General features: G+C 38.3%; 1 protein-coding gene across 31 annotated transcripts in view; it reads left to right on the forward strand.

Moving 5' to 3' along the window:
* The window catches only part of NRCAM (neuronal cell adhesion molecule), a 154965-nt gene that overhangs the window by 47323 nt on the left and 80441 nt on the right, over positions 1 to 27201 (forward strand). For all 31 annotated transcript variants that reach the window (XM_030479233.1, XM_030479242.1, XM_030479244.1 and 28 more), the window contains exon 2: positions 1370 to 1459. The gene's annotated coding sequence lies outside the window, so the exon portion shown is untranslated. The remainder of the gene's footprint in view (positions 1 to 1369; positions 1460 to 27201) is intronic.

A 27201-nucleotide genomic window follows, 5' to 3' on the forward strand; every position in this document is an offset into this window, starting at 1 on the left:
TACTGGAAGTAACAGCTAAGGGGAATTCTGGCCAACATTTAGGGTTTTGCGAGTCGGCAGACCAAAGTAACAATAAAAAGGCCTTTAAAAGGATACTGAAGTAAATTGTATGATTGCTTTATCAATTTGATGGGAAATTAAACCCATCTTATGGTATAACTGTTGTAAGCTGAGATTTTGCAATCTGTCCTGTTTTACCCTACCAAACAGTGCTAATTTGCAGTTAAGAGTAAGCAGTGAACTTTCCAGCAGATAAAATGTATATACTTTTATGTACAGTGTATAAAATAATAGGTGCTGCAGTGCTGCTAATCTGTTGCTATTTCATCATTAGTTCACTGAAATAAGGACTGCATATAATGGCAAGCATAGCTGAGTTTGCAGGTGAGCAACATGTACTGTAAAGATAAAAGACTTTAAGGGGAATGCTCAGTTGAAACTTTCTGAAGCTCACTCTCACAATTCATGATCTTACTTGAACCTTGCTCACTTGAAAGTTGAACTCCACATTACCATGGAAAAATAAGCAACCTTCTTCTCAGCAAAACCCTGATGTGTTTAAAATAGGTTAAAGTAACAAAGAATAAGAGAAGAGAGGGACTGGGTACAGAATTATTGTGGATAAATGAAGAAGGTAGCAGCTGAATTCAAAACAAAACCTTTCCCAGTGTTTTCTCTTTGTCCTGTGCTTTTAATATGAGGGGGTGGGTGTTAGGTAGAGGAAGGGGGCTGTTTGTCCCATCCCTCAAATAGAATTTAGGATATTCTCTTAGAAAACGGAAGATCAGACAGATTACAAATTAACTGTAATCCCACGTGTGTCTCTGGGAAAGTGCTGTGACCAAAGGCTTTTCCTGCAGTAGAGGCTTGCTGTCACCTGCTATGACCTATTCCAGCAGATGGCTTTTTACAAGCTTGGGCATCTATATCCCAAAGAGCACTGAAGTATTTAGTCCTGAGGAGACAGAGCTACCCAATGTGCCTTAAGCTGGGCTGCTGAACGTTAGAAAGATGTGGTTAGGTTTTCCTATTAGCTTGCTCAAGCTTTGTGAAGCACTGACTGTTTTTCACTGATGGTACAGCAAACCTGGACAACTGTATGGATATTCTGGTTTGATCTGATATGACCGGCTGTGTTATTTTGGAGAGCTAAATGCAAAACATGAGCTGCTTTTTTTTCCTAATGCTTCTTATTCTTTCTTCAACCCAATATGTATAAATCAGTTCCTATTAAACTACCATTCCACTTAACTAAATTTAGCATTGCAGCTATACCAAGACATATCTGATGTATTTGTTGTAGTTTAACAGTGAATGTATTTATTGGCCTCTATAAATATTTCAGGCTTATGCTGGGTTTTTTTTTCAGGCAAGGCAGTGACGTAAAGACCTGTCATACAGGGAATAAGAAAGAAGGTAAAGAGATAGACCATCTTGCTCAGAAGTTATTTGTACAAAGGTAAGCTCTAAATTTTAATTGCTGTCATGGTTTAAGCCTCATGCTGACTGGGGGGGGAAAAACCTACTGGCATTAAGTTTCTATCTGTTAAGTTTCTATCTGTCTACACAGTTTCTGTTAAGTACTCTCAGCGTAGTCACGTAACGTGTTCTGCATTTACCTGCATTTCCGTGTTTGTGTAAGAGTTTGTGATTAGTATAACTTTTAAAATGTCAGCTCAGCTTTTAACTGAAGGGCTCATACCAAATACTTTTAACTGCTTTTCTAGATAATGTATTTCATAGCTTTACATAATCGAAGGTAGGTTTAATAATCTCTGGTGTTCCTTGCTGGTGAGAACAGGTGTTGGGACAAGTCAACTAGTAAAAAAGTGAGTCTGGACTTAGAAGGAACTCAACATATTTTTGTAACAAAATAATAGAAGATTTTCTTCTAGCATAGATCAGATGTGGTGATGGGGACATTCTGAATTCTTCACTCTCATGGAATAGGTCCTAAGGTTAAAGCCTGTTTTGGAAGTTTTGAAGTAAGCTTTGATTTTTCTTTTTTTCAATCCCCCTCCAATCCCTTCCTGCTCTTGTGTTTGAATTGCATAAATCTTTCAGCATAAGAACAGAGATAGCCTTACTTGAAGTCACTAGTAGCTGCTGAATAGTCATTTGTGTTCTATCTGATTTTGTTTGAACGAAAAATCTGATTTGGGGGTCCTGAATGCAGTATTGTTTGCAGTTTACTGGAACAGGCCTTTTCTATCTTTTATAGTATGTAGGCGTGGGTAGCTGCACAGTGGTTTATCCCTTATTTATGTGTTCAAGCAGACAGAGCATCTGAAAGCATCAATAATATGTTTAAAACAGAGAAGGGAGGGGAAGGGCTCTGAAATGTTTTGACCTCCAAATTACATGCTGGTGGCATTACTAAAAGTAACGTTTAGTGCATCCTCTTCCTGCCATGAAAATAATAATTTTTTTATTATTATTTTTTAATCTTTTGGGGATATCTTCTGAAATGGCTTTTGTGCTAGTCACTCTGGAGTTAAACGTAGCTTGGGATAAAGAGGACTGTTACTGTAAGGTTTTTAAACTAGACTGCTCTGAAAAAAAGATAACCATTGAAGACTCTGAAAGGCTTTTTGGATGGTAACCAAGTAAAGGAAGCTCTGATGTTCTTTGGCTTTGCTGCTTGCTGCTCTGGCTCACCAGGATCCTGGCACCCTATCACTGTGCCCTCATTGCCTCCGTAGCTCCAGTTCTCCTGTCAGGGAATTCCACCATACAATAGGTCCCCTGGGGCTACTTAGATGAGTGACAACCAGCCAGCTCCAAAGTGACAAGTGTTTGAATGTCTAACTGGGTCAGTGCACAGGTGCCTGTTCCTCATGAGTGAGATGTTCTAGCTTTTCTCTGTGATGTTCTCTTGGTTCCTCTCATTTTTCCTACAGTTCCGAAACACAGCTGTCAATATTTTGATGCAAGAGAGTAGGCATTATGAAAGGAGAAGGATGATTTTTTGGCTAAACAGGCTTTAGTGCTTGAGTACTGCCTGGAGGAAGGCAAAAAAATCCATTAAAGTGATGGAAGTTTGCTGATAGAAACTGACATTGTAATAAAATGATTTACTTGGCTGGTGAAAACATACATTGTCTTACTCTCTATGTTAGGTAGTTCTCATCCTGGTTAGATCTACATACTTGGGCATCAGCAAATGCATGGGAGAGAAAAAATTTGTTTTGTTGTAGCAGCAGAATGAAGTTTTTTCGGAGTCTAATAAACAACTTGCCTTCATAATGTGCAGTGAGATGGAGATAACTGATGTGCAAGGGAACTGTTTTATCTTATTGAAGGCTTGGTCTGTACAGAGAAAACATTAAGTCCATATTACTCAGATTTAGTTGCCTTCCTTTTGTCTCTTACCCTAAGCACCATAGAATACCTGGGGTTGCAAAGGGTGTCTGGAGATCATCCAGTCCAACACCCCCCCACTCAAAATATGATCAACTAGAGCAGCTTGCTGTTTGGACACCTGGTTCAAGTGCTTGACCACCCTTACAGTAGAAAAGTGCTTTCTTCGTTTAGATGGGATTTCATCTGTTTTAATTTGTGCCCTTTGACTCTTGCCCTGTTGCTGGGCACCTCTGAGAAGTCATGTACCCCTGCCCCCCTCAGGTATTTATACATGCTGATAAGATCTCCCTGAGCCTTCTCTTTTCCAGGCTACAGTCCCCAGCTCTTTCACTCTCACCACATATGTCAAATGCTCCAATCCCTTAATTATCTTTGCAGTCCTTCACTGACTCATTCTAGGATGCTTATGTTTTGTTTATACTGGGGAGCCCACAAGTGGGCACAGCACTCAGACATGTCTCACCAGTGCTGAACAGAGGGGAAAGATCATCTATCTCCCTTGACTTTCTGGCAACAATTTTCCTAATGCAGCCCAAGATGCTATTAGCTTTCCTTGCTACAAGGATATGCTGCTGGCTTATGGTCTACTTGGAGCCCACCAGGACCCCCAAGTGCTTTTCTGCAGAGCTGCTTGCCAGCTGGTCATCCCCCATCCTGTACTGGTGCCTGGGGTTATTCTTCCTGAGGCGCAGGACTTTGTATTTCCTTTGTGAACTTCAAGAGATTCTTGTTGGTTTATTACACAGCTTTTCAAGGTCCCTCTGAATGCCAGTGCAACCAGCTAGTGTATCAGCCACTCCTCCTAGTTCCTGTCATCAGCAAACTTGCTGAGGGTGCACTGTGTCCCATCATCCAGGTCGTTAATGAAGTGATTAAACTGCACTGGCCACAGTATTGATCCCTGCAGTACACCAGCAGGGACTTTCCTCCAGCTGAGTTTATGCTGATCACAAGCCTTTGAGCCCAGCAGTTCAGCCAGATATCAGTTCATCTCACTGTCCATTTATGTAGTCTGTACTTCATCAGTGTGTCTATAGGACACAGTGTCAAAAGCCTTCCAAAATTCAAGATAAACAACATCTGCTGCTCTCCTGTTACCCACCGAAGCAGCCATTAGCTGCTCTGTTCTGCTCTGAGTGTCTCAGTCCCAGCAGGTGCTGCTGGCAGGGTTGCTCCATGAAATCAGTGTCTCCCCAGTTCAAGGTTTGTTTAAAACAATATTGTCACTTTTGCTTTGGCTGGTTCAAATGTGTTGTCCTAAAATAATGCTTTTTTTAAAAATGGTATGTATTTAAAAGAGGAAGACTAGTCATTTAAACATTGTCAAGTTTGAAAGTATTCTAAGTGGTGTGCTCAGCTACAGAGCTATTGTCAACATTGTTTATATAGCAACTGTTTGTGTTCCAGCCTCACTGTCCTTACTAATAAAAAGATCTGCTGACATAGGTGAAAAATAAAGACAGAAAAAGATTTAACACAGTGTCTTATAGCTGTGTGCTACATAAGATAGACTGAAGAAAGAAAACTTTCAGTTGTCAGGAATTGGAGGAATTATTTATAATAATAATAACAGAAGTTCAGTTTTTGCAGTTTACATTATTCCTTGTAAAACTTTTATCATGAAAAATGTCCTCATTCTAAAAGGACTGGTCTATCATCTAGTTTAAACTTAGTAAACCCGATAGGAGAAATCATCTGGAAAAGAGAAGCGTATTTCAGTAATGTATAGTTTCTTAACATCAGCAAAGAGAGGATGAAAATGGTTTCTTATTCAAGAATGTAAATGTAAGTATTTTTAAGTGACAGAAATTGCCTCTAAAAATCAGAGATATTTTTAATGGATTGGAGAATGGATAGCTGTAGGAAGGGAACGCTACTAGTTCCTTTTGTGGAAAAGCGTAAATGTATTTATGTTAAAAATACCTCCCAAAACTTTTATCTAGTGATAATAAACTGATGTGTTTCATAAATTCATTTGCAGCTAAACAGAGTTTTAAAACAGAAGCAGTTGTAACTTGTTCAGGAACCACAGCCACTCTAGTTCCATTAAAGTTTGCCCAAATGTATGGTTTCTAGGATAATTATACTGTTCGTATAAAATGTTGGGTTTTGTATAGGTTTTCTTCTCACTTTACAATCTCTGATTTCCTCATATGTAAATTGGTTAAATTAAATGGACCTCTTTCTACAGATGTTCCTTTTTTAGTTCTCTTGCAACGCGTTTTTTCAATATCCTAAAAAAGGAAAGCATGTAAGGAAAACATGTAATCCTTGGCTTTATGTATTGAAGTATTTATATGCACCATCAAAATAGCTTTTCAGTTAGCTGTATTTACTTCCAAATGTTTTGACTCAGGTAACAAAATGCATCATTACAGGGTCACAGAATGGTTGAGGTTGAAAGATCTGGAGATCTGGTCCAACATCCCTGCTCAAGCAGGGCCACCTAGATCTAGTGGCCCAAGACATGTTCAGATGGCTTTTGAACATCTCCACGATGGAGGCTCCAAGCTTCCCTGAGCAACCTGTGCCAGTGCTCAGTCACCCTCACGGTAAAAAAGTGTTTCCTGATGTTCAGAGGGAGCCTCTTCAGTTTGTTTATGCCAACGTGATCTCAGTATGCTCAGATGATCTCAGAGCTTTGCTTTCCAGAGATCCATGACTGCACCTTTTCTGTCTTTCAAAGATAGCTTGTAGGAGTGGTTGTATTCAGGAGTTGTTGCGTGTACAAACTAGGAAAGAAAACCACATACCAGATGTTCTTATTGAATACTTGGGCCAGCTCCAGTAGTAATAAAGCCTTCCTGAGCTTGAAAAACTTCACCACTCAAAACTTATTTGAAACTTGGGAAGTATTCTTTTTCTGGCTCAGTAAGTGGAGTGATTTAAACCATTTTAAACATTGGGGAAGTCAGTTACATACTTTTAAATTGGTACAAGCAAACATCTTCTGTTACGAGTATGTCACTAGATAGAAATAGAACCAAAAGCCAAGATGAGGCACTCTTTAACACAAATGCTATTTTCTTTTTTCAGTTGGGAGTTTCCCAACGGTTCACAGTACTGTCTGTAACTGATCCTGCTTTAATTACAGAAAAACTACTAGATTCCATCTAGTTTTCTCTCAGTTAATACATTATCACCAGCTTGTGCATATCTTTGTTTTATAAAGAAGCAGGGAGGGGCGATAAGGGAGAGATAATGAAACAGTAAAGGTTACCATAAACTGTTCTTACAAATCTGACAGAATAAAGCAAAAGCTTAACCAACATTAAATAAAATTTTTAAACTACAATGGAAGGCTTTTTTATGTGAGTGCATATAACTTTCAGTTGTGACTGAAGTCCTCCTGAAGTTTGGAAGGCAGTGAGGTTTTTATAGTTTTGTTAATAACTTTTTCTTCCATAAGATAATGATGCCTCAGTGGAAGCTTAGGTGAAACTTACACACATGCTTTTACTTACTGCAGCTACTCTGTATGGCAGCTATAGATGGTTTGATCTTTAAAGACTCTTCAAGCTATGCAGTTAGTAGAATAATGAAATAATATAGTTATGAGGTTGTCTGTTGGACCTGGAAATCATCCAGTCCAGCCTCATGTTCAAAGCAATGCAAACTTTAGAGTCGGAGCAGATTATTCAGGATTTTGTTCCATTCATTTTTAAAAATCTCCAAGGGTGGAGATTCTGTGGCCTCCTCGGGCAACTTAGTATGTCCTTAACTGCTCTCCTTGGAGAATTTTTTATTTAACTCTCAGCTTTGCTATGCTGTAACTTGTGACTTCTGCTTCTTGGCTTTTTGTAGTGCACTTTGAAGAAGTCTGGCACTGTGTTTTCTGCAACTCTTCTCCTGCTGTGACTTTAGGGATTGGTATTGGGGATGTTCAAAAACCTAAGTATCACCCTGACTCAATACCTTATGAAACACTAAGATACTGTTGGGAAGCATTATACTTGTTTAAAGTCTAATTCTACTAAATATTTTATGGAGTGTGTTAACAGGAGAAATGGGCAAAGAAACATATTATTGAGAAAGACTGCAGCATTTTACCAAGACCTTTTGTAAGGAAATCCCAGAATACATCTTTTTACGTGGGTCTGTCACGTGGAAGGCTTGGAAATGCTGATTTTTTTTATGGAATAGTTTGCCAGCATGTAAGCTTAATGCTCATGTTTTCAGGAGTAGGTAGTAAAAAAGAAGCTGAAGCAAAGGACATAATTGAGATTTCAGAAGAACTTGTGATACTGTGAGGCAAAAAAGATGAGCTTACAAAATCAGCTAGGAAAAGACCACTGGAATGGATTACACCAAGATATAAAGGACAAAAGAAACAGTTCAACATGGAGAAGGATAAATTGTTTTTTAAGTCACTATTTTTTATTACTGTCTATAATAAAAGGGGAAAAAAAAAAAAAGGTGCAGTTTCTTGGTTTTATTATAAATTACAGAAAAGTTAGTAAATGTAATGAACAGGCATAATATTACAGGATAATCTGGGCAGATTTATGCATCAATAAAATGTAATGGATGTAATAAAGGCAGCAAATGTGCATTTTAATATCTGGAGGGCTTCAGCCTCTGTTGAAGGCAAATGTTCTTTTGCAGAGAAGCATAGATAACCCCGAATTATCTGAATATTTGTCTAGCATTCTGCGACAGCGATGTATGATATCTAAATGCAGGTGAATATTGAAGTGGCTGATAACAGTGTAACACTTCACTTTAATTTTGTACTATTTATTTCAAGGAAATCATATTCCAAAAGCTTTATGACAGCAGAATCATTTGTGCGTTATTAATTGAGCTACATGTTCATCTCTGAAGCAAGATGTTCATGTTATCAGTGTTACAAGTTGGTAGTACATGAAGAGACATCCAGAATGTATGGAGACTTTACTAGGAATTTAGGGGTATAATGGCCTAACAATTCTAGACCTGTGTTTAAGATGGAAAGAATAAAGGAAAGTAGTGGGTTGTAACTAACTTCCCCTTTCCCTTTTTCTTCTCAGAAATATCTATGGCAGTTAGTTCCCCTATATAAGTAGCATATAGTAACACCAAGGGAAGGCATGAAATGGATAGAAGGTTATTTACTGCTGAAAATAATAGTAACTGCTCCATTGAATGGCCTTTAATCATGACTTTGCTGCAGTCTTCAAATCCTGAACAATATTTTGTTGTGCTATCTCTAGAGAAAAAAAAATCAGTCTGTTCACTAGGGTGTGGATCACCCATGTTTTCTGAGCCACAGTGGCTCCTGAACTAAACTGAAGATAACCTTTTAAAACTTGGAGAAGTGTTAAGAGTAACAAGGTGGAAGTTGTATTTATTCCTCATGACCTGCACTGCTCCCAGCACTATGCTGTATGTACCTCGCCCGGAATTAATTCCTCACCTACCCCTGTTGTCTTCAGAGGAGGGTGAGGCTGGTGCCTCGTCTCAGGACAGTTGCCCATGTGGCTCTTTTCTTCTCCGATAAGGGTTGTGGCCTGTTTGCATTTAAGAGGCTCAGCAGGGACAGAGGAGAAGTAGCTTTAGTCTCTTGCTCCTTTTTGTGATCAGAGGGAGTGCTGTTGGTGTACTCGAACTCCTTCTCCATTGGTTATATCATGTGTGCCTCTGACAGCAAGTCAGATCAAACTTTAAAATAACACTTTAGCTTCACTAGGGTTCTTTTAACTTAGTCTGCTTTCTGAAATATGATTGCAAGACAAAAATGAGAAATTTAGTCCCAACAACACAGATACCTGTCCAGCCTTCCATCCACAGAAAATAACTAATGTTCAGCTTTTTTCTGCAGGCAGGTATAGGAGCTGTTTAGGCAGTTTTGTGATTGTGTCCTGTGAGCAGTAATCCCAACCCTTTCCTTGGTTGCTGCTTTTGGTAGAAACCTGATTGTTCTATTTCCAGATTTTAATTTAACTTTTTGCTAGCAAGGCTTCCTTTCTCTCTTTCCTTGTACAGTCTCCCCAAACTTCTGTGTTCTTTGCAGCAGACAGTTTTCTATCTCTTGTTTGAAGCCTGGCTGCTCTGTGGTGCTGCATATGATAATGTAAGAATCTGACTGAGGGTACTTAGGAAAGGAAACTAATTAGAGGTGCTTATCAGTTGAAGATTAAGATTAAAAATAAGCCTAGCAGCAGGTGACAGACTTTTTTCTAATATACAGGTGCCAGTTGTTGGTTGTTTTGGCTTTTTTTTAATGAAATACTCATTCTGAGTTCTGTGAATATTTTAAAAAGCGTATTTTAGGAATCTCATTTTGTATCCAAACCATATAGGAAAACAAGTTCTTTAAATTAACACTTCATGGAGTATAATTAAAAAACATGATTTCCAAACTTAAGTTGCATTGCTTGGTTTTACTCTCAGAAAGCCAAGCAGACACTGTACAGAATGTGTCCTCATGGGCCATAAGGTCATGTAACTGTTATGTTAGTGTGAGTCCGTCAGAGTGGAAGATTAAGTGAGAATTTGATAATGATTTGAACTGTAAAACATAAATTAAAATGCAGTTGAATAACTATATTTTTTTAATGCAGCTTTCAGTAGTGTCATAATTTTTAGGGTAAATGATACTTTTTTTGAGGCTATGACTTGAGACCCCATCTTGATCTCTGTTCTCTTTAATCCTACAACTGTACATATATTTCAGTATTTTTAAAAATGATAGAGAACTTAAAGATCGGGGGAATCTACATACATTGGAGCTTCCAAAATATTTTTCATTTTCATTGTTTTGTCCAAATAATATATCCTCTTTACAAATCTTTTAATGTCTGCTGCACATCTGCTACTCTATTTTTCCTGTGCTTTTCTAGCTGCTGTGTTGCTAGAACATGCTAAAGTAGATGGAAAGGTTACAGTGCACTTAATGGGAGAAACATCTCCGTGAAGTGGGAAAAGCAGTAGAAAATAAATTGAGGATCCAGGGGGGGGTGGAAGTAAGAACTAATAGTTGAGCTATTGAAGTAATGTCTTCAGTATGAATTTGTATGCAAGAAGCTTATCTTTAACTGCATTACTTCATTTTTAATGAAGGTTAGCCCTTTGTGCTAATGTATTCCAACACCCTTAACAGGCCTGAGTTTCTAGTGTTTACAGATCTTGATTTTTCTGAATTGACAATATAAAAAATACTAAAATATTAATAATATAATGTGTCATGAGTGATTAACAGCCTGTATTCGAGTGTAAACATTTTTTTAAAGCAGTTGTTTCCAAACAACAAAAATTAATTAGATTATTCATGCCACACAGGGCATCACTGCAATTCAGTGTTACCTCAGTTTACATTTTTCTGACACATAACAGAGTTTCCAGAACTGCGTGAGGTACAGAGTTTACAGTATTGTGAAATGATGTCAGCATTTTTAGGATATTTACTGCAGTTATTTGGCATTTTCTTTAATAAGAAATTACTCTATTACTTTAATCTTGATATTTCCTGTCTTGTGTCCTTCTGAGTCCTCTTGCTTTATTATGGAAAACTGCTTATTTTGAAGTTTGAAACAGAGAATATAAAGGTGTTTCACTAAAAAAAAATTCAGTAACTTAATGCTCACCTCCACTGTGTTTCTTATGCTGTGTCATCATCTGAACCTTGCCAACTTCAAATATCTGGTACATAGTCAATTTGGAGGACCTGCCAAGAATGCAACAACTGTGTAAGAGAGGCTAAATAGCTGTAGAAGTTTAAATTGTCTAAGAAACACATTTTCAAATACAAAACATTTTCGAATTGGAATTGCAGTGCTTATGTGTAGCTAGATCCACTAATTAGCTGAATAACTATCCCAGTTCTCAAAAGCATTACTCCAGTGGAACTTGAGATTGTGTTTGATGAGAACTGCTGCCTCCTGCATATGGCTGTATTCAGCTCAGTGAACTTCATCCAGTCAAAAATTGATCTTTATGGCTGGAGGCCTATACAGCAACTCTGCCCTCCCCACTCACTGTGGAAAGATGAATGAAGTATTACGGGCTGTTCCCTTTGGAGTCTCTGGGGGCTGATCTGCAACTTGAAGGTTTTGTTGGCAATTTACTGGGCAATTAAAATTCTCAGGAAGTACTTGAAAGGAAAATGGATGTTTGGCTGGCAGGAATGGATGTTTTCCAGCCAGAGAAAAGAGAAAAATGTTGCAAGGAAGATTTAAACCCTGTAGGTATTTTTTAAATAACCTATCACTGACTATCATCTCTTCTACTAGTTTAAGTTTGTCCAGACAAGTTTCTCCAGTCCTCTATGTGAAATGAAGGCTTTAAGGCCATGCACGTTTTGAAGGTATTGAAGCTCCTTCACATCTAGAACAGCAGACTGCAGAAAGGTAGCATGCTTCTACCCATTTAATATCTTTCAAGCAGTTGTTAAACTCAGGAAATTAGAGCCCTGTCTTGAATGGTGATATGGAATAACATAGAGCAACCATTCTTCCAAATTAGTCACGTACTTAAAGGACAGTATTAGTTGCCTTGGACTGTTTGCAGAGTCCAGGAGAATCACGCAACTTCAGTTCGTGCAAAGTAAATGGATTAAGTTTCTTACAGTATACTTTAACTTCCCCCCTCCCTCCCCCTGTTTTTCTCCATGTCTCATTGATTCAGCTAGCACAGGATTTGCTGTTGAAAGAGTAAAGATCTTTGGGACCTTTTCCAGAACAGTGAGATGGTTAAGGAATGTGAAAAAGTATAAGCATTTTAGATGCAGCGCTTTGGATTTTTGGTTAACTAAATGTTCATGAATTCAATTAGTTGATACACTGGGAAGACATAAAATATTCCTTCAGCCTGCAGATGTTAAGAGTGGTTGTGGGATTTAATGGGAACCATAAAAGAGTTATTTTTCTGCGTTAACAATTGAGTCTTGTTTCTTTCCTTACACAGTTTCCCCAAAACAGTATCTGGTCTGAAATATGATTGTGATTCTCAACGTTTTCACATGTCTGCTGCTATCAGTTTTTAGCTTTTTAAGCAAGCTTTTTAAGACAAAGCTTTTGTAAAATTAATTTACTCACTACAGAAGTATGCTTTGTTTAGTCAGTTGAAAATTAACACAATTTTAGAAAAGCTGATGAGGCATTTTGTTTGACTCATTTTTTGGCATTGATGGAGAAAAGTGGTAACTCATGCCTAAACTATAAGGAAGCTGGATCCACACCTGTTCGTTTTCAAACCAGAGGAGTCCTTTCAAGTGTTTGACACTTGTTCACTGGTATCCCAAAAGTAAGTTATGAAAAGGATTTTGAGAGCTTGATTCTTCAGACTGCTGTCGCGTACCTGTGGGAAGTTGCAGGAGTACTGATTAGCAGGAAGTAAAACTGGGAAGGGTGTTTGATCCATAGGTTCTATTTAAACAATCATATTAAAGGCTTACCACAACCAAATGTATTATACTCACTGAAACAGTCATTGCCACCCTTGTGTTTTCCCAGCATTACTGCAACATTTAGATAATGCATTTTGAAACTGAAGTGAGACCCATTCATTAATTTAAAGCTGTGTCTTAGGAGGAGCTGATGAAGTTGGAGAGGATTTAATTACATTTTGATACAAAGAGCTTTACTTTAGTATTTAAAAGGGGAAAAGCCACAAACAGACTTCCTTAAACCTCTGAATGTTTATTGTGCCATATCAAACTGAATAAAGGTATTTTTCATTGAAGTAACTGTTTTACTTAAAGGTCCAAGGAGGTTGCTTAGTTTTATTCTTCTCACAAGCATGCTGTAGCAGGGCCTACTCTTTACCAAGTGGAACTTAGCACTCTTAAGGATCAGAAATAGCTTCCACAAAACAGCAACTAGCATGTCAGAGTATTGGATTCCTATTAGAGGGCAGCCCTACACAAGAAGATACCTAGATTTTGGAAGATAGCGTACTGCTATTACTTCTTTGCTGTATATACTCCATAGAAACAGTTATTTTTTTCTTAATTCCATAATGACCCAGCTTCAGAGTAATACAGACTCCTGAGGGTCTCATGATTATGGCCCTTTGCTAGCTTAAACCTGAACTGGGAAAAAACCCTAGCATACAGGTTTCTTCCTACTCCATAGTTGAATTACCGCACTACTGTGCAAAGCATTGCTGCATCCTTCTTCCATACTTGAAGTCACAGTATGGTCTCATGACTGAACACAAGTTTTCAGCTCTGATTTCTGGTTTCATGCTGACATAACAGTACTTTGAACTCTCAGGAAAGAATTTTTTTCAGTAGTTTTTGTTGGCTGTCATAGTCATTTCCTCACAGAGATTACTAGTTGTTGTGAATACTGTGCACAAACATCTGTCTCTTGTGTTGAATGTAATAAGGAATGTAGATGCCCAGACCAACAGTGTGAATTCTCTGGAGCTAAGTGCTCATGTCCTTATGGTGTTCAGTGCTGGGAAGCCTGTGTCTGTTGTTTCTGGTTTTGGTCCAAGGTGTTCAAGTAGGCTCTTGTGGCTTGTGCATCTACTATTTGATATTCTCAGGTTGTTCATTGTCAAGCTATTGAATATCCATGAGCTGCATAGCATCCAGCGATGAATGACCTAACCAGTCAAGAGCAAGTTTTTCTTCCCTGGAAAAACACAAATAAAAAATACCACAAATACTGTGTTGCAGATCATAACAACAAATGTTCCTGCACTCATGATTCTTCTTGCAGCTGCCGCACATCATCTCTTCATACAAAGCTCCAGCTTTTCTTCTACACCTGTTGTTCAGTGGAGGTCTCTGCTGTAGGCTATACATCTTGCCTCAGGGCTGCAGGGAACCTTCAAGAAGTGATGTGTACCACAGAGGAGTGTGCATATGAGAGAAAGGTTACAGAGAACGCAGGCTTAGGATACAGACAGACTGTAAGGGCAATAGGTGGTATGGGCATTTGTACCTTGACAGATGTCAGCATTTATATCTGTCATGCATTCAGTTACCTTCCTTGTCTGTTCAGTACAATTAACTGCCTGTGACATGTTGTGTCTGGCAGTAGCTTCTCTGTGGAGCCTGCAAGGTGCGGTTTGCACAAGCAGCTTTGCTCTTGGGTGCTCTGTTTCACCTTGCTTTCTTCTCACAGACCTCAGGAAGGCAGATTACTTGACCTGTACTCCTCTCATGGAGAGCACATTAGTACAGTGTAATCTCCGTTTTGTTTCTAGGAGGCAACCACTTTGTACCAGACTCTGTAGCTCCTTTGGAGCTTGTTCTCAACCAGATAATAACCTTATTTGATTTGAGAAACCTCCTTGGATGCAATCGTGTCTAATTGAACTTAGCACCAGAATTTCTATTGACATTATTAAGTTAGGACATCATTCGTTATCCTTGGGTGTCTGTGATATGATTGCATTTGTAGTGGTATATGAGAACTGATGGAATTAGATTTAGATTATTTGATTTACTTTTCTAGTTGATTTTTGTCAAGCTTTTTTTTTTTCATCTGTACAAGCCTACATGGGTTGGAAGATCCATACAAACATGTCTATGTTTTTTTAAACTTAATTTGAAAGCAAGGTGGCTGTAGTAAAATATCAAAAGCTTTCTGTGACACACTGTGTGACGTTTCGTACAGCAAATAGACTTGACCTTTATTTGGACGTTATCACTAAACAGCAGTTATGAAGCCATTGCTTTTTATGATACCATAATTCTTCACCATTCATCCACAACAGGAAATGGCTGAAGGAGAGCACCATCCTCTGTTGGTGTAGTTTGCTTTCTAGCATAGTGACTTCGCAAGGTAGCATGTAGACAGATGGGTGTTCTTAAAACAGCTGAGCCAGCAGAAGATTTTACAGCCTATCACCCTGCCTGACTCTCTCTCTGCCGATGGGTATTGCCTTCCTATGAGAGTCAGATAAATCACTCATTTGATATTTACCTGTTTCAATCTTGTTAATTGCACTAGCTAGAAGAGGACATTTGTCTGTAACTTTACAGAACCCGTAGTATGCTAGTGATGAAAATTAAATTCGTCACAGACCTATAGTGGTGCACCAGAAGCCAGTATAACTTGATGATGAGTTACAGATAGTCGTTCTGGTTTTGTCAGGTGGGTTTGTGGAACCTAGTCTAGCATGTGTAAGCCTAGGGCCAAAACTCAGTTCTCTATTTTTAAGCTTGCTAGGCAGAAGCAGGAAGAATAACCTCAGTTTTTAACAGGGCTGAGCTAAAATCTCAACACGATTTATATATATATAACACGATCAGTAAAGTGTTAGACTGGACTATGTGGGCACTATCATCAGAAGAGAAAAAATGCTTACAGTACCACTTTGCATTCAGTTGGGATCAGTATTAGAATAGTAAAATGTAGCAGGTGGTTTCAGACTTCTAATTAAACGCCAGGGATTGCATTCCCACTGCAAAAGGTGAAATCTAAAATTTGTGATATGAAAAGTCTCCAGTTATGCCTTTTTTTGCAACCCTTTTAAGTCCTTTGTGAAATTGAAAAACTATTGCATTTGGAAAACCATCTATGGAGCATCAACATTTTCAAGTTTTTATTAATTGATTAATCTGTATAGGATTTGTGGAATCCAAAGCAGAAACATTGTTAATTAATGCATGCTGAAGAATATGTAATCTCATATTTATTCCACGGAGCCTTGTGGTTTTGTTTTGGGATTCGTGAACTTTCATGGGCCTTCTAAAAATTAGCAGATAGAAGTACTGTAATAGCTCACTAATATCATCTGTCTGGCATCAGGAGCCCTCTTTTGCAGTAGCTAAGTGTCTTCTGATATGTGATGTGGTCCGGTAATGTGTTGTAAAGCTCTCTGGCTTCACTGAAGAGTTAGAAGACTGAGTATCAGCAGTTTGTAAAGCCTTTTAATAGTGCTGGAAGAACAGATAATGGCAGTGTACAGTGCTAGAACAAAACAACAAAGACTGGATAGACAAATGTTGATGGCCACTTAGTTTCTCAAATAATTACAGTTCATGTGGTTTTGGCTTTTACAACTTTGGAGTATAAATCCTTTTTGTTGAATTTCTGTAAAGTGTTATTCAGGAAACACATTTCTGCAAGAAAACTGTCAAATGTTTAGCAAAACATTTAACAAAACAGAAAGCAAAAACACTACTTTGAAAACCAGTGTCATCCAATCATCTGTCAGGTTTTTCATTCATTGGTTTTGAAATGCCACCAAAGCAGCCATGAATTAAAAAAGAAAAAGTTGTTTTGAAATGGGTATATCCTTCTCATGTTAAAATTTATACTACAGTTTTGTAAGTAAATTACTGACCTAATCTTGTGGCAAAATGACAGAAGAAATTAAATATTCTGCCTGGCAAAATACAATAAAAATTGAATATGCGGATTACTCACAAAATGCTTTTATCCATGTCTTGTTTTGTCCTTCTTTTAAAGCAAGTCATGACAGCCTGGAAAAAGGATGGACAGGCTCTCTGGGAACAGTAGAAAGTCCCTTTTGTGCCTACCTACTGCAGCAGCCCATCTCAGTCAAGTGGCGAAAGGAAAGGTTCTGCCTACTCTCACTACCAGAGGAGTGCATTCACCTCTGTGCAGAAAGTATACTTTCTTTCATCAAGAAGGGTTAATGTGTTTTTCATTGCATTCCGTATTCAGTAAGATCGCATGTAAATTAATTATGAATTTCTGAGTAGAGCATCTTTAAAGCTGCAACTGGTTTAGTAGAAAACTTCCTGCGGAAGTTCTTGTGCCTATCGAGATCCCTCTATGGTTGTTAGTACTGCTGTTGGTGCTTCCTTCGTGTTTAAAGTACCTGACTACCTTTAGCGTACAAAATAGTTATTTATTGCCATCAGATAAAACTTCTTGATGCTGTTAGACTTAGCTGCTGCTGTTGTGAGAAAGCTGAACAGAGCTAAGTGCCTTTCCACTCAAAAACATCTTTCCGCTCAGAAACCCCACAAAAAATAAATCATTCCTACAGGTTTGAAAAAACGGTAGCTTGCATGTATGTGCTCACTAACACAGGTAAGAATGAAATCTGTTGAAGACAGCAGCATGCTGAAGAGAGAGAGAATCTTCGACACAGCCTGAAAAGTGTCAGTGCATGGCCTGGGCAAGAAGCAGAGGCGGTGAACTGCTCAGTCAGGGTGCTGTCAGACAAGGCTAGGAAGCTTTGAACAAAACCAGTATCTGGTTATTTTTGACAGAATGTCACATTAGACTCTTAGATTAATATAACGCGTTTTTAAAATCTCCTGTCTGTAATAACCTGCACACTGAGAAGCCTCTTGGCCAGCACTCATGTCAGAAGCAGTATTTCTCTGATTTTACTGGGTTGACAGCGCTTTGAGAATTTCTCTTCCGAAAAATAGACCAACAGTTGAAATTAAATCAGTGGCCAGACCCTCTCATGAATCTTTATTTCCCTATGAGCTTTTCTTTAACATGGCACTGAGTTTAACTGAGGAAGGCAGGCTGAGAGAGTTGGGCTTGTTCAACGTGGAGAAGAGAAGGCTTCAGAGACACCTTAGAGCAGCCTTCCAATACCTTAAGTGGGCCTACAAAAAATCTGGAGAGGACTTTTTACAAGGGCATGTAGTGACTGACAAAGGATTTGAAACTGAGAGAGGGGAGATTTAGATTAGATATTAGGGAAAAATTCTTTACTAGGAGAGTGATGAGGCAATGGCACAGGTTGCCCAAAGAAACTGTGGATGCCCCATCCCTAGAAATGTTCAAGGCCAAGATGGACTGGGCTTTGAGCAGCCTGGTCTAGTGAAGGTGTACCTGTACATGGCAGGGGGTTGGAACAAAGTTGTCTTTAAGGTCCCTCCCAACCCAAACCATTCTATGATTTAACAAAAGCAGCTTTAAAATTCTGATATAGCTTGATGAGTTTTGCTGGAGAATCTTGGGTTAATTCTCCCTCTGTGTCATATTCTAGGGTATTATAATAGCCTAGCAAATATTCTGTCAAGTACTTGCCTTTGACTGCACCCCTTTTCCAGAAATACCTTAAATATGACTTTTCAGTTTCCTTTTTAATAGCTGCTTTGACTTCTAGATAACTTAATGATTTGTGTATCATTTGCAAACTGGTGTGCAAACGGAAAAGCTCTGTAGTGCCAGATGTGTTTGAGATGCAAGTGAGCACAGGAACTGCGCAGTCAGGGTGCTGCTTTTTTTAAAAGAGTACTCATCAAAGCAACAGGTTCTGATTAAGTTGAGAAATACAGTTCTAATTTGTCACAGAGCAGACTAAATATTGTTTTCATGTGTGTATGTATATTGCTAATTATTTAATTTAAGTAATTATGTAACTTATGTGTACAACTGGTTTTCCTATCTTTAGAAATAGAAGCCCTCAACTATAGAATTTACGCTATTTATAAAATGCATCCTGGTAAATACATGTGAAAGATGGTACTATGTTAGAATTATTTTGCAGGAGACTGTACACATTGATGTGTGGTAGTTGCCCACACTTTTTTGAACTATTTTGTTCACAATAAATCAAATCTTCTGTGAATAAATTAGTGTAAAATGTTGGATATAAAAGTCAGGGAAATACGATAGAGGTTTGACAGTCCTTTTTACATGACTTACGGAGTTTGCAGAATATAGTGCTTCTATTCAGAATTAAAAAAATCACATATCTTAACAGACTACACTAGAAACAATGCTGCAAATCATAGGAAAAAATACAAGGACATGTTTTGAATCATAAAGGTAGTAAACATGAAACGTCGATGCCATTTTTTTAATGGAAGTGTGCAATGAAATTTACGAATGCATCTGTCATCTTGTGAAATGTGTCAGTGAAAGAAGGGTCTGTATTTGGGAGGTTGCCTTTAGATAACGTATTTTAACTTTTATGGACTTTGTAGAGATGTGAAAAATCTTGATGGATGTTGTTGACTTTCAGTTTATTGAGTCAAATGGAGTCAGAGACACTAGGATCTTCCTTTGCCTTTTTTTTTTTTTTCTTTAAATTCTTATTTTTAAGAAAACCAACTGTGCATGAATACCTCTTTTTAGGTGTTTGGCTCTGCTCTGAAGTAATTTTCCTTGGCCTTGCAGAGTATTACTCAATTTTCCTTGGCCTTGCAGAGTATTCGTCACCAGTGCTGCAGTAGAGTGGGACAGAGTCAACTTAGCAATGGGAATACTTCAGTGTGGCATTCACCCAGCTCAGATCCATGAAGACTTGGGCTGCGGGTACATTTTCACATGATGTTTTACTTCGTTTAACTTCAGGCTGACATCCAAAAGAGGTAGTTCCTTTTGGGAAATCTGTGTCATGTCAGAACCTAATCTTTTCTTGCGTAGGTTTGTTTTCTTTTGGATCAATGAACTGATGTAGCTCACTGGGAATACTACAGTTCTTACATGCAAGGAGAGAGGGCAGGAACTTACAGTGAGGAAGAGAAGAGCTCAGGACTTCTCCATATCTTCTTGACAGCTATTTGTCTTTAAATCAGAGCAAGCTTAGTGTGAAGGTCCACCCGTGAATAAAGTACCAACTTTTTAATTCAAATGAGAAGCAATGTTGGAGAGAACTCGAGGGACCCCTCACCTCAGCCAGGTTGTATTTTAATTTGTGGAAATTAGTTAGCTGTATAATTCTGTGACTCTACCCACTAAAACAAAGAGGAAATGTGCTTGTTCTAGTCTCCATAAACCTCCTTTTTTCATACCTGCAGTTGTTTCAGATACATGGAAGATTAAGGACTGAAATGTACCCACTATTAAAGTACTTTGATGATCAAGAGACTACGGTGATTGCTGGCAAAAAGAGAAAACTACTTATCTAACCTAGCCCTTAATACTTTTTATAGTAGCAAAGACAATTGTGTGGCTAACTTGATTTCTACCAGGCATTCAAGTTAGTTCAGGTTTAATTGTATTTTTCTCAGATTTCACTGGTTAAATTTTTTGGTGCAGGTTCCTTGACCCATATCCATTAGAAATGGTTCATTTTGTAGAAAACAATATTTTAAATATACTTCTGCCCTTTTTAAATCTTTTTAAATCTTTCCTTCCCCTTTCTGGTTTTCCCGTGACATTCAGTATCTTTGCTAAACCAGTGCAGTGACTTAGGTAAACTTTCTCTGATTAAACATGTGAGAAAGCATATGTGTGAAGTTCAGAGTGTCTCAGTCATGCCAACTGTTGGCTTTATGTCTGGAAATTCTGGGTTTTAATATTAAAGAAAAGGTATATCACACTCTTCCCAGCATATGCTGATATGAATAAATCTTGCGATGTTAAAAATAGCCGATTGTCAGCCGTTGTGGAAAAAAGGAATGTAGTTTAATTAAGCAGAAATGCTGTTATCTTACCTGACAACTACCCAGCAGCAAGCATTATATGTGAAAATACATGTAATTTGTTGGACCCAGCCTAATGCTGGGAACGCACTATCAAGATTAAAGAAGAGTGAGTAAAAGGTCTGTCTTCATGTTTACCTTCTCCACCATTTTGTGGTGGATGTTTCCAGGTGAGTCCTTTTTACGGCAACCAGCTCCTGTTACAGAATGAATTACGAAGTCAAAAATGAGACATGAGTGTGAATGCAGAGATCCCTATGATGCAGTGTGAAAACCTGTAACATTTCAAACTAAATGATGAGTGCAAACAGGTTGGTTGCTTTTGTGTTCCACTCTTGGTTCAAATGCAAGAAAAATAAAACACTTTAAGATGTGAATTTTAAAGGAGACATAGACTCTCCCTTTTCTGCCATTCAAGGTTACAGGAAAAGTATTTCTATGTCCTACTGACAAGTCCTAAATGTGTTAATGCCTATTTTCTGCTTTTTTCCTTCTGGAAAAGGAAGCTTGTAAGGGTTTCCTTGGTTGCTGTTGTCTCGTGAGTGCTGCTCAGGCAACCAGTGTGACATAACCCCTTTCATGAACTTGATCTAATTTCATCTAAAATGTAGTGCAGAATGTTTGCTCCAGGATCTTGAATGATAGAAAACCAAAAACAAACCCACAAAAAACCCCAAAACAAAACCCCCAAACAACAAAAACCCCCATCCTTGGGAAGTTTAATATGTCTTGATATGAAAAACATTCTTTTCATGAACTTACAGTGAAAGTTGGTTTGCTACTTTAAATTTTACTCTGATGAGGAGTGAAACTATTAGTTTCACTTGTCTGGGCAAATTGAGCCCAATGTAGTTGTGGAGTATGGTTATGGATTTAACTTGTAGTTTAGGCCAGAAAATGTTGAACTACTTTACCAAATATTTGCAGTGAAGCAGTTTGAGTCATGTGCCTGCTAAGGAAGAAAGGAAGCAGGGCTGCTACCTGGTAATATCAGCCAATCTCAGCTGTTGTAACTGTCCTTCATGAGAGGCTATTATTAACTTAGCATTTTATTGTTCTGACAGTAAGAAAAGCCATATCTCAAAGCCTCTACTTCAGCATGATGTTGATAGTTCTTTGAATACAAAGTCTGACTGAGATTTTTTTTCCCTCGATGGACTTTATTTCCTGTCACCCTCCTTCACAGATAGCTACTTTCTCAGCAGTATGGAGAACAGCTCTTTCACCAGTCTGGTGTTGCCTGGCTAGCTTATAGTTTTTTAGGAAGGAATAAAAGGCAGCATCTATCTGTCTTTAAGAAGGAAGGATGCTTAGGAGAGATCAGAGTGCGGGAAGGAGAGATGTGGTACATTGGCAACTGGTTGTCTGAGGTCCTGCCCTGATTTCTTGCTCCCTTTTGTAAGGACGCACTCCAGTTTTCTAGTATATGCACACAGTGACAACACTTACGAATGAACATCACGAAACTACATGCTGAGTAGAGCTGCCTTTTCCTTTTGCTCTGTTCATGTGCCTGGTGAGGCATTTCCTGGGATCCCTACTTTAGGCTTCAACTTCTTCCCATACACCATATGGAAAATTTGGTAAGACATTCCCATTTTGACAAGTCTTGCTTTCCAGAGATACTGCTTTGAGATACATTGTTCTTTTAAGCAAATCTGAATTGGGGATTGAAGCTGTGGAACCCTAGGGAATAATGCCTGAAGGGAAGTTAAAGGTGAGACTCAAAACCAGGCTGGTTTCAGAGATGTAAGAACAGGAGATCAAAAATTAGTTTCTTCCTAATGGTGCAGTAGTTTCTACATGTCCTTGCAGACCCAATTAAAATAACATTTGATTAAAATGAATACAACAAAGCACAGTTTAAAGTGATGCTAAGTCTCTGGATAAATTGAAAAACCAGCAAAATTCAATTTTATATCAAAGATTAAAGAGTACTTTCTGGTCTTAGTTATATTATGGTTTCTCTGGTGTATAAGCAGTAAGGCAATTTAATGTAAAATTAAAAATCCTTGGACAACAGCATCTCTCTCAATTTAAATTAGCATGGCTAAGAAAATCGTTTTAGCTTTTAATGTTGATTTATAGCAATTTTGCATTCTTTTTGTGTTGAAATCCAGAGCAGTATTATGCTAATATGGCTGTATCACCTGCAGGTGTTGCTTGAAAGTCCAGTGAGCAGTCCGTTGTATTTTCTTTGAAGGATCAATATTTCAAGATGTGCAAAGGAGAGGTGTCTGACTGACAAGCTGCCTTGATACGCTGTTATTCTAACTATCACTGATTGACTGAAAGTTGCCTCAGAGAAAGATAATTTATAAAAACTATAAAGCATAGGCAAGTGTTCGAAGTAAAGCTAATTAGGAATATTATTTATTTTAACTTTTTTAATGTCTTGCCTTAATTTTTATAGTTTCTTGAAATTTTTTCTTCTGAAATGCTCATATTTTGTACTGCATTTGCATGGTAAAATACATATTAGATGTTACAACTGTGCAAAAATTAGAACTGGCAGAATTTACTGAAATAATTTCTAATGTGCTGCAAGAAATTACTGTTGAGTGTACCCATATTATTGGAGAGAAATTTGGTTTTCATTTTTTGTGGATGTTTAGAAATTTAGCAAATAACCTGGCTTAAGAAAAAGAAAAAAGGTAGTTTGGGAATGAAACGGATGCATAATTATTAAAAAAGTGTTTTTTCATGAGAATAAGAGTTCAGTTGTGAACTTATTAGTGAAGTCATGCTGTCTTGTTAATGTGTGCCTTATGATGTATTATTGTAAAAAGCAAATGTTTCTTTGGATACTTCATTATGTGATACAAGTCTTATGTATGTATATGTATTAATAAGTTGATTTTATTTTTGAATGATTAAATGTAGTCATTCTCTAGTGTGGATAAAATAATATATTTATCGGTTGCTATTTACCAACATACAGTCTGGATTACAAGTTATGCAGTAAAGTTCTTTTGCAGCACTATCAGCAGAATTTCAGAAAGTTTTTTTGTTTGGGATTTTGTAATATGTTTCCCTCTTTCAGTGCTGTTTTTTCTTTTACCTTGAAGAATACTTTTTTTTTTTTATTTCAGTATTTATTAATTTTGTGGGAGGATATTGTATGTACTTAGAATAGTGTTCATATAATGAGAAAATAGACTATTTCAAAGAGTACGTTGAATGGGAAAAAGTTTCTCCTCATCCACTGGTGCAACTGTGCAGAACTACACTGAGCTTAATTCAAACAGCAAAAAAAACCCCAAAACCCACTATTCTGACAGTGTGTGCAGTTTGCATTTGAGATCTTGATTTAAAGGATAAATTAGTTGTAACAAGCCAAAGAAAACAGTTGGAAACATGACAGTATAAAAGAAGTTTCTTTTATCTCCTTGGTGGTAATGTGAATGTGAAATTCAAATGACTCTGTGAACAATGTAAATTCTTACATCAAAGTGTAATGTTTACTTACATAATAGATACGAAGTCCTGGGTAAAATTTTTTTTGTGTCATTAATGAATAGCATACATGTACAAAAAAATGCAGGGAAAGCTATTTCCCAGTTAGGGAACAAACTGGATTAACTCCTTGATGAATAAATGAGCTTTTTTTACCCTAAAGGTTTGAATTAATGATTTGTATAAAAAAGCTCACTCAGGCTGTAGTTATTAGCTTTGTCCTATTGCAGCTTTTTTGAATTGCACCTAGAATTATGTTATTTTAGTGGTGCCTTCTCTGATTCTTATAAATGGAAAATTGAAAATATTCTTAACATATAAAATACATTTCAAATGAAAGGGCAAAAGCATGGGAATGTAGGTTAGCATGTATCATTTAGAAGGTTTCAGTTTGATAAGGGTGTTTTAAAACTCTTAGAAGTACAAGATTTATTGGGAAAATTAAGCTGCAGGGGTTTATTTTTGATACATTAAAATAAAAAATACATTGAATTAAAAAGCCCTATTAATCCTTTAACATCATAATAGCAGAAAAATTTTCCACATTTGGATAAACGTAAAAATAGGCCCTTCATTTTTTTTTCTTCTTTTTTGTCTCCTTGAGAATGCAGATACAGGGAAATGGCTGGGGAACAGAGATTTAACAGAATCAGCTGCAATACAGATTATAGAACAAATCTTAAGAGTTTTAATCAAGCCAAGTTCAGATGAAACCAGTGGCAGATTTGGTTGAATATGCAAGCAAAATGAGGGATTAATTCTAAAAATATGGATTTTGGTACATTGTATCTGTTATTTGAAGCTGTCTCACTAAAATGACGTAACAACATGGGGTCTATCCACTTGTGTTTTTAGACAGATGAGGTTTAATAGTCCATGTCAGTAAAACTGGCTAAAATCACGTAGCCAGTTAAATTAAAATAAGAAGGAAAATATACTAATAAATGGAATGAATGTGGTGGTTGTGGTTAACAGTAGACTACAGAGGAAGTAATGATAGATACAATGCTGGAATCTCCTATTTTCTTCCAGTGGTTTAATCCAAGGCACTATTCCTGCTCTGAACTAAAAATGCTTACTGTTACAGAATCATAGAATCTTTTAGGTTGGAAAAGACTTTAAGATCATCAATTCCAACCCTTATTGTAGCATGACCAAGTCCACCACTAAACCATGTCCCTAAGTGCCACATCTACACATCTTTTAAATACCTCCAGGGATGGTGACTCCACTACTTCCCTGGACAGCTTATTTCAAGGCTTGACAACCTTTTCAGTGAAGAGATTTTTCCTAATATCCAATCTAAACCTCCCCTGAGGCCATTTGCTCTCATCCTCTCACTTGTTACTTGGGAGAAGAGACCAACACCTACCTCGCTACAACCTCCTTTCAGGTAGATGTAGAGAGTGATAAGGTCTCCCCTCAGCCTCCTTTTCTTTAGGCTAAACAGCCCCAGTTTCCTCAGCTGCTCCTCAAAGGACTTGTGCTCCAGACCCTTCACCAGCTTCACTGCCCTTGTTTGAATACGCTCAACTGAACACAGGAGTCAAGGTGTGGCCTCACCAGTGCCAAGTACAAGGGGATGATCACTGCCCTGCCCACACTATTTCTGATACAGGCCAGGATGCTGTTGTCTTCTTGGTCACCCAGGAACAAGCTGGTTCATGTTCAGCATCCCCAGGTCCTTTTACACCGAGCAGCTTTCCAGCCACTCTTCCCCAGGCCTGTAACATTGCATGGGGTTGTTATGACCTAACTGCAGGACCCGGCACTTTGCCTTGTTGGACCTCATACAGTTGGCCTCAGACCACTGATCTAGCCTGTCCAGATCCCTCTGAAGAGCCTTCCTTCCCTCAGTAGGTCAACACTCTGCCCAAATTGGTGTGATCTCAAACTTACTGAGGGTGCACTCAATTGCCTTGTCCAGATCATTGATGAAGATATTAAACAGAACTGGCCCCAGTACTGAGACCTGGGGAACACCACTTGTGACCAGCCATCAACTGGATTTAGCTCCATTCACGACCACTCTTTGGTCCTGGTCATCCAGCCAGTTTTTTACCCAGTGAAGAGTATGCCCATGTGAGCTATCAGCAGTCAGTTTCTCCAGGAGAATGCCATGGGAAAAGGTGTCAAAGGCTTTACTGAAGTCTAGGTAAACAACATCCACAGCCTTTCTCTCATCCACTAGAGCCAGGTCACCTTGTCTTGGAAGGAGATCAGGTCAGTCAAGCAGGACCTGCTGTTCATAAACCCATGCTGACTGGGCCCCATCGCCTGGTTGTCTGGTACATGCTACATTATGGCACTCAGGATGATCTGCTCCATAACCTTCTCCAGCACCGAGGTCAGAGTGATAGGCCTGTAGTTCTCTGGATCCTCCTTCCAGCCCTTTTTGTAGAAGGGGTCACATTTGCTAATTTCCGGTCACTGGGACCTCTCTGGTTAGCCAGGACTGCTCATAAATGGTGGAAAGTGGCTCAGTGAGCACTTCTGCCATCTCCCTCAGTAAACTTAGGTAGGTCCAATCACGACCCATAGACTTCTATGTGACTCAGTAGTGTAGCAGGTTGTTAACCGTTTCCCCTTGGATTATGGGGGCTTCATTCTGCTCACTGTCCCTGTCTTCCAGCTCAGAGGGCTGGGTACCTGGAGAGCAACTTGTCTTAGTATTAAAGAGTGAGGCAAAGGTGGCAATAAGTACATCAGCCTTTTCCCCAGCCTTTGTCACTATGTTTTCTACCACATCCAACAAAGGATGGAGACTTGTTTCGTCGCTCAAGTATTTATAGAAACATTTTTTTATTGTCTTTTACAGCAGTAGCCAGATTAAGTTCTAGATGGCTTTGGCCCTTTTCATTTTCTCCATGTATAACCTCATGATATCCTTGTGGTCCTCCTGAATGGCCTATCCCTTCTTCCAAAGGTTATAAACTCTCCTTTCTTAATCAGTTCCAGCCAGAGCTCTCTGTTCAGCCAGGCCCATCTTCTTCCCCACTGGCTCATCTTTTGATAAGGCTTTTATGTCCAGCTGGTGATAGAATTGACTAAAGTAAAAGCTGTATGAGGAGGAGGAGGATACGCATGATTTATACTTCAGAGTGAGAGGTCAGGGAGGTGACAGTCACAGCAGTCTG

This window comes from Strigops habroptila, chromosome 3, assembly GCF_004027225.2.
Source record: "Strigops habroptila isolate Jane chromosome 3, bStrHab1.2.pri, whole genome shotgun sequence".
Lineage (NCBI taxonomy): Eukaryota > Metazoa > Chordata > Aves > Psittaciformes > Psittacidae > Strigops > Strigops habroptila.